The following is a 7,753-nucleotide window of genomic DNA, read 5'->3' on the forward strand; positions in this document are numbered from 1 at the left end:
CACCATCAGCTCCAGAGGATCTGCACCGCAGCGGCGGCTCCATATAGCCGCATACCACAGGTGGTGTCACCATCAGCTCCAGAGGATCTGCACCGCAGCGGCGGCTCCATATAGCCACATACCACAGGTGGCGTCACCATCAGCTCCAGAGGATCTGCTCCGCAGCGGCGGCTCCACATAGCCGCATACCACAGGTGGCGTCACCATCAGCTCCAGAGGATCTGCTCCGCAGCGGGGGCTCCATATAGCCGCATACCACAGGTGACGTCACCATCAGCTCCAGAGGATCTGCACCGCAGCGGGGGCCCCATATAGCCGCATACCACAGGTGACGTCACCATCAGCTCCAGAGGATCTGCTCCGCAGCGGGGGCTCCATATAGCCGCATACCACAGGTGGCGTCACCATCAGCTCCAAAGGATCTGCACCGAAGCGGGGACTCCATATAGCCGCATACCACAGGTGACGTCACCATCAGCTCCAGAGGATCTGCACCGCAGCGGCCTCATATAGCCGCATACCACAGGTGGCGTCACCATCAGCTCCGGAGGATCTGCACCGCAGCGGGGGCCCCATATAGCCGCATACCACAGGTGACGTCACCATCAGCTCCAGAGGATCTGCTCCGCAGCGGCGGCTCCACATAGCCGAATACCACAGGTGGCGTCACCATCAGCTCCAGAGGATCTGCACCGCAGCAGGGACTCCATATAGCCGCATACCACAGGTGACGTCACCATCAGCTCCGGAGGATCTGCACCGCATCGGGGGCTCCATATAGCCGCATACCACAGGTGACGTCACCATCAGCTCCGGAGGATCTGCACCGCAGCGGGGGCCCCATATAGCCGCATACCACAGGTGGCGTCACCATCAGCTCCAGAGGATCTGCTCCGCAGCGGCGGCTCCATATAGCCGCATACCACAGGTGACGTCACCATCAGCTCCGGAGGATCTGCACCGCAGCGGGGACTCCATATAGCCGCATACCACAGGTGGCGTCACCATCAGCTCCAGAGGATCTGCACCGCAGCGGGGGCCCCATATAGCCGCATACCACAGGTGGCGTCACCATCAGCTCCAGAGGATCTGCTCCGCAGCGGCGGCTCCATATAGCCGCATACCACAGGTGACGTCACCATCAGCTCCGGAGGATCTGCACCGCAGCGGGGACTCCATATAGCCGCATACCACAGGTGGCGTCACCATCAGCTCCAGAGGATCTGCACCGCAGCGGGGGCTCCATATAGCCGCATACCACAGGTGACGTCACCATCAGCTCCAGAGGATCTGCTCCGCAGCGGGGGCTCCATATAGCCGCATACCACAGGTGACGTCACCATCAGCTCCAGAGGATCTGCTCCGCAGCGGCGGCTCCACATAGCCGAATACCACAGGTGGCGTCACCATCAGCTCCAGAGGATCTGCACCGCAGCGGGGGCTCCATATAGCCGCATACCACAGGTGACGTCACCATCAGCTCCAGAGGATCTGCTCCGCAGCGGGGGCTCCATATAGCCGCATACCACAGGTGACGTCACCATCAGCTCCAGAGGATCTGCTCCGCAGCGGCGGCTCCACATAGCCGAATACCACAGGTGGCGTCACCATCAGCTCCAGAGGATCTGCTCCGCAGCGGGGGCTCCATATAGCCACATACCACAGGTGACGTCACCAACATTATATATATAAAACTATAAATCCCCTGTAAATATTCCGCTTTGGATCGACCGCCACTGTGACATCTCCCCTAGCAATGACCGGCCCGGCACCAAGTACCCCACGGCCCAGCGGGCACGTCACCTCCATACACACACAGATCCATCTCCAACGCCTCCATACAATATACACACCACAATACCCTCCATACAACACACACACACCCCCATACAACACCCCCAATACCTCCATACAACACACAGATCTGAGGTTGTGGGTTGTAATTATCATCTAGGCAGGATAACAATGTCACTATTTGTATTCCTTATATCCATGATAATGCAGCAATTCCAGGTAGATGGTCACAATGCAATGTCCCCAGTTCATAAGATCCCATCCTGGGGCCAATAGTTCACTGCCCCCGTAACAGGCGATACCCACCGTCTTCCAACTTTTGGTTGGCCCACAGCTTTTGCATCTCCTGCCAGTATAGTCTGTAGTAACAGTCCATGCTCCATACAACGACCGTAGCACGTCTCCCCCACCGGCGGGAGCAACAACGTCTCCCCCCACCGGCGGGAGCAACAACGTCTAACCCCTCCGGCGGGAGCAACAACGTCTCCCCCCACCGGCGGGAGCAACAACGTCTAACCCCTCCGGCGGGAGCAACAACGTCTAACCCCTCCGGCGGGAGCAACAACGTCTAACCCCTCCGGCGGGAGCAACAACGTCTAACCCCTCCGGCGGGAGCAACAACGTCTAACCCCTCCGGCGGGAGCAACAACGTCTAACCCCTCCGGCGGGAGCAACAACGTCTAACCCCTCCGGCGGGAGCAACAACGTCTAACCCCTCCGGCGGGAGCAACAACGTCTCCCCCACCGGCGGGAGCAACAACGTCTCCCCCTCCGGCGGGAGCAACAACGTCTCCCCCTCCGGCGGGAGCAACAATCCACTGTCTGGTTCTTCACATCCAGATGATAGAGATCACGACTGTAGCAGGTGTATCAAGCTTCAGCCGGCAACGCATCTCCAATCTCCATAGGCCATCCGTACAGGGGCACCAGGACCCCACCAGCAGATCCTCAGCGCCACTGCACCAACTGCCTCCCCAAGCATGTGGCTTATTGCTCTCCCTCTCCTGGGATCAGCCCCCTGGATGAGCAGAAGTCTTCACGCCCGCACCCTTAAACATTTGCTTTTAGCTCAAAGAATGAAGAATGCTGCAGAGTCTCCAGCCTGTCTGCAGGATTGTGTATTATGGATAGCACCTGCAGAGAAGAACAAAGACACACATGCCCCCCACATGCAGGACACACAGGCTAATGTAGGTCATATGTATACATGAAATGCAGCAGGCACCTCCTCCTCTGCTTACAGTCACTGAATGGAGGTGGATTCCTCAAGCTGAACACTTTCCAGGTGAAATCAGTGCTGATGAGCAAACAAATCGCTAATAAACCCAACAATAAGATCGACTGACCAGTGCTCCGTGCTGGAAAAAGTCAGTGGCCAACTCATCACACTCCTCCCCCTTTTTCAGCACGGACAAGGATGTAGGAGGTTTCACCTTCAGGAGAACGAAACTTTGTATTATCCAATTTTCTCAAAGCATATTCCATGTCTTCCTTGCTAATAAACTCCACAGTCCCCCTTCCATCCTTATGTACATCAGCACACCAGACACCTCCAGCTTCTCTCATATGATTTTTCAGATCCGGCCAACTCCCAATGGATGGGGGGGAAGCCCTGAGACGAGGACTCTGTATTCAGTTCGCCGGGACAGGGATCTGTTCCTCCCATGGGATCCTCCATATCCTCTCCATGACCCCCGGTTTGACCTGTGAAACTCCACACGTAACCGTCGCGTCCATACAAGCCATGCTCTGCATTCCGTGGATCCTGGAAGCTGATGAATACAAACAGTGCGGCGCCATTTGCCGTGCGATTCTTCATCTCGATGGTACAACTCCTCCAGCTCCTTCTCCCGTACATTAGCCGGTAAATTACCCACATAAATGCACCAGTCTCCAGATCACGGACCCCCAGATAGGGAGATGGTCACTTGGCGGCCTGGTAAATAATGTTCTGGGGGAACAACATGTGGGCTGACCAGGGTAATGGGAGACCCAGCTTCCCAAAGTCCCTGGCCTTCTCCCTGAGATTGCTCCTTTCCCTCTCAGCTGACGCAGTTGGAAAAGGTCCTTGGCTATGTGTTACGACATTGACGCAGTTGGAAAAGGTCCTTGGCTTTGGGTTACGACATTGGCCCAGTGGCATACCAATCCTGCTCCTAGGTTCTTTCCCAGCAACACATCTACTGGTAGGTGCCGCACTACTCCTACATCCACCATTCCATGACTGTGACCCCAGTCTAAAATGTAGTTGGGCCCTCCGAATGGTCAGAGATTCTCCTCCGGCTACGTTGACAAACATACGGCTGCCGGGAACAATACATTGGTCGGGTACTAAATGTTCTTGGATCAATGTGACCGAGGCTCCGAAGTCACGGAGACCCACAGCCTCCACGCCCTCTACCCAGACCAGCTGCAGATGCAGTTTCATGGTCGCTGAGGTGTCCGGGACAATTGTCCTTGTACCACAAATGTCTCTTCCTGTCGGGGTAGTGGGATCCTCTCCCCCAGCATTCCAGCCCCATTACAGTACACAGTTGGGGACGCGGATGATGAGAGCTAGAAAGTTCCCAACATTCCCTGGCAAAGTGTCCCATGTGCGTCAACCGTGATGGCAGCTTACCCCCCTCGCCCAGATGCGGGCCATACTTGGGGGGGCTTGGAAAACCTCCCCCTTTTAGTGAAGTCCAAAATCTCCACAGTTCTTCCTCTCGCAGGTCCATGGGTCTCACTTGCCTCCCTGTAAGCCCCTGTTCCTGACTCGCTGGGACTGTCCTTTCATGTAGCCCGGGTCAATTGGCAGACCAATCATCAGACAACCATGCAGCATCATCCAGGCTGAGTGGTTTTCTATCCGTCACCCATTCTTTTAAGTCACCTGGGAGTTTGGACACAAATTGTTCCTGCATGAATATATCCAAGACATGTTCTAACCATAACCCTTGCATACAAAGCCATCCACAACCTGTCTCCTCCATACATCTGTGACCTAGTCTCCCGGTACATACCTGCACGCAGCCTCCGATCCTCACAAGACCTCCTGCTCTACTCCCCTCTTATCTCCTCTTCCCACAATCACATACAAGATTTCTCTCGTGCTTCCCCCCTACTCTGGAACTCTCTACCCCAACATATCAGACTCTCCCCTACCATGGAAACCTTCAAAAGAAACCTGAAGACCCACCTCTCCCGACAAGCCTACAACCTGCAGCAATTCTCGCTCCATCATACCGCTGCACGACCAGCTCTACTCCGACCTTCTGTATCCTCACCCATCCCTTGTAGACTGTGAGCCCTCGCGGGCAGGGTCCTCGCTCCACCATACCGCTGCACGACCAGCTCTACCCTCACCTACTGTATCCTCACCCATCCCCTGTAGACTGTGAGCCCTCGCGGGCAGGGTCCTCGCTCCACCATACCGCTGCACGACCAGCTCTACCCTCGCCTACTGTATCCTCACCCATCCCTTGTAGAGTGTGAGCCCTCGCGGGCAGGGTCCTCGCTCCACTATACCGCTGCACGACCAGCTCTACCCTCGCCTACTGTATCCTCACCCATCCCTTGTAGACTGTGAGCCCTCGCGGGCAGGGTCCTCGCTCCACCATACCGCTGCACGACCAGCTCTACCCTCACCTACTGTATCCTCACCCATCCCTTGTAGATTGTGAGCCCTCGCGGGCAGGGTCCTCGCTCCACCACATCGCTGCACGACCAGCTCTACCCTCACCTACTGTATCCTCACCCATCCCTTGTAGACTGTGAGCCCTCGCGGGCAGGGTCCTCTCTCCACCATACCGCTGCACGACCAGCTCTACCCTCACCTACTGTATCATCACCCATCCCTCGTAGACTGAGTCCTCGCGGGCAGGATCCTCGCTCCACCATACCGCTGCACGACCAGCTCTACCCTCACCTACTGTATCCTCACCCATCCCCTGTAGACTGTGAGCCCTCGCGGGCAGGGTCCTCGCTCCACCATACCGCTGCACGACCAGCTCTACCCTCACCTACTGTATCCTCACCCATCCCTTGTAGATTGTGAGCCCTCGCGGGCAGAGTCCTCACTCCACCATACCGCTGCATGACCAGCTCTACCCTCACCTACTGTATCCTCACCCATCCCCTGTAGATTGTGAGCACTCGCGGGCAGGGTCCTCGCTCCTCCTGGACCAGTCGCCGTCACATTTTGTTCAAGATTATTGTAATTGTTTGTGCTTTGTATACCCCCATTTTCACATGTAAAGCGCCATGGAATAAATGGCGCTATAATAAATAATAATGTTCTGCATCCCGAGCCCCCAGTCCTTCTATCCACCGAGTGCATGCCGTACGTAGCGTGTTGGCAATCTCCCGATGCGTGTGTGCAGCGGGCTTGACAGTCTCCCGAACCTTCCTCTGGTAGTTTTCCGGCGTGACGGCATACCTCTCTAGCAATGCGCTGCGAATGGTAGAGTAACATCCCTGACCCCAGAAGACAAGTTATTAACCACTTCCCAACCGCCCACTGTAGATAAACATTGGCGCTTGCAGGGTTCTGAGCAGCGCTGACGGCGGTCTCGCAGCGCTCAGGACCCCCAGGGTCCTCCACGCGCTCTGATTCCTGCCATGTACGGTGGCCTGTTAGACTCAGCTACTGGCAGAGTACAACAGGCCGCCGTGAGTCTAACAGGCAATCTGACAGTTTATAACTGACAGGTCACATGCAATGCAATATATGTCTATATCATTGCACGAGACCAGTAATTGAAAAAATAAAAATTCAAGTCCCATACAGGGACTACGTGAAAAAAGTAAAAAAAAAAAAAAAAAAAAAAAAAAAGATTAAACCAAAAGTACACATATTTCGTATCGGCGCGTCCGGAAAAACCCGATCTATAACACGGTCACACTAGTTAACCGCAGCAAATCCGCAGGTATAATATTTATACCTGCGGATTTGCTGCGTTTCAATTAAAGCCAATGAGCGGGAAACGCGGTGCGGGGGGCACCCGGGTCGGGAGATGAGGACTACAACTCCTCTCATCCGACCGCCGCTCCTGCTGATAACAGCGAGAGCGACGTGACTGGGGGGAGCAGTAGTCTGCTCGGCCCAGCCCGCGGAAGTAAAAATAATAATAAAACCTTATATACTCACCTGTCCAGCACCGGTGTCCTTCTGGTCCCCCGCAGCGATCCTCTCCTGCGAGAGCGCGCTGTACTGCCAGGTCCTGCGGTCATGTGAACGATCAGCTGATCGGTCACGTGTCATCACCATGGGAACATTCTCAAGAATGTTCCCACGCTGGTGAGGTCACCGGGGCTGATCATCTGATCTTCAGCTGATGAACTCCAGTGACCTCCTGCAGCATGTATACTGATGGGGGTGATTTTACACCCGTCAGTGTACAGTGCTGTCTTTTACAGCAATGACATCAGTGATGGCTGATGTCACTGCTATAGAAGTGACCCGGATCGTCGAGGGACAATCGTTGGCGGTAATCGTGGACTGCGTCGTGACGGTGGACAGGTGAGGGACATGGCTGTTTGTTTTTTTACTTTTTTTTTTTTTTTTTTTTCAGAAGATCAAGGGCTTCACGGATCCAGCACAAAATTAAAAAAAAAAAACGTGTGTTTTTTATTTCATTAAAATACTTTATTCTGCCCGTGTCTTTTATTGAAAAAGCGCCGAAAACTTTACTACGCGATTAGTAATGGGGGCGTCTTATAGGTGCCCTTCATTACTAACCTGGGCATCACGTCAGCCACCAAGGCTGCGTGAACCCCAACCCCATTTTCCACCGCTACAGGGCAGTGGGAAGAGCGGAGGTTAAGCGCCAGATTTGGCACATTTTATGGATGCGCCATTTCTGGGACTCCTGAGGGGCGATATTAATATCCGCGGAGGGGGCTAGTATTCATGGCACCTTCCCCGGCTATTAATATCAGCTGTCTAGCTTAGGCTTTTCTGGTTAGATTTTATAGA

The 7,753-nt window shown here is 54.8% G+C and overlaps 1 pseudogene; it reads right to left on the bottom strand.

Moving 5' to 3' along the window:
• Window positions 1–3,143: 3,143 nt before the first annotated feature.
• On the bottom strand, window positions 3,144–7,039 carry LOC141171709 (serine/arginine-rich splicing factor 9 pseudogene; annotated as a pseudogene).
• Between the last annotated feature and the right edge of the window lie 714 nt (window positions 7,040–7,753).

This window comes from Phyllobates terribilis, unplaced genomic scaffold, assembly GCF_046119375.1.
Source record: "Phyllobates terribilis strain yellow unplaced genomic scaffold, ASM4611937v1 Scaffold_12__6_contigs__length_324123572, whole genome shotgun sequence".
NCBI classification, from domain to species: domain Eukaryota; kingdom Metazoa; phylum Chordata; class Amphibia; order Anura; family Dendrobatidae; genus Phyllobates; species Phyllobates terribilis.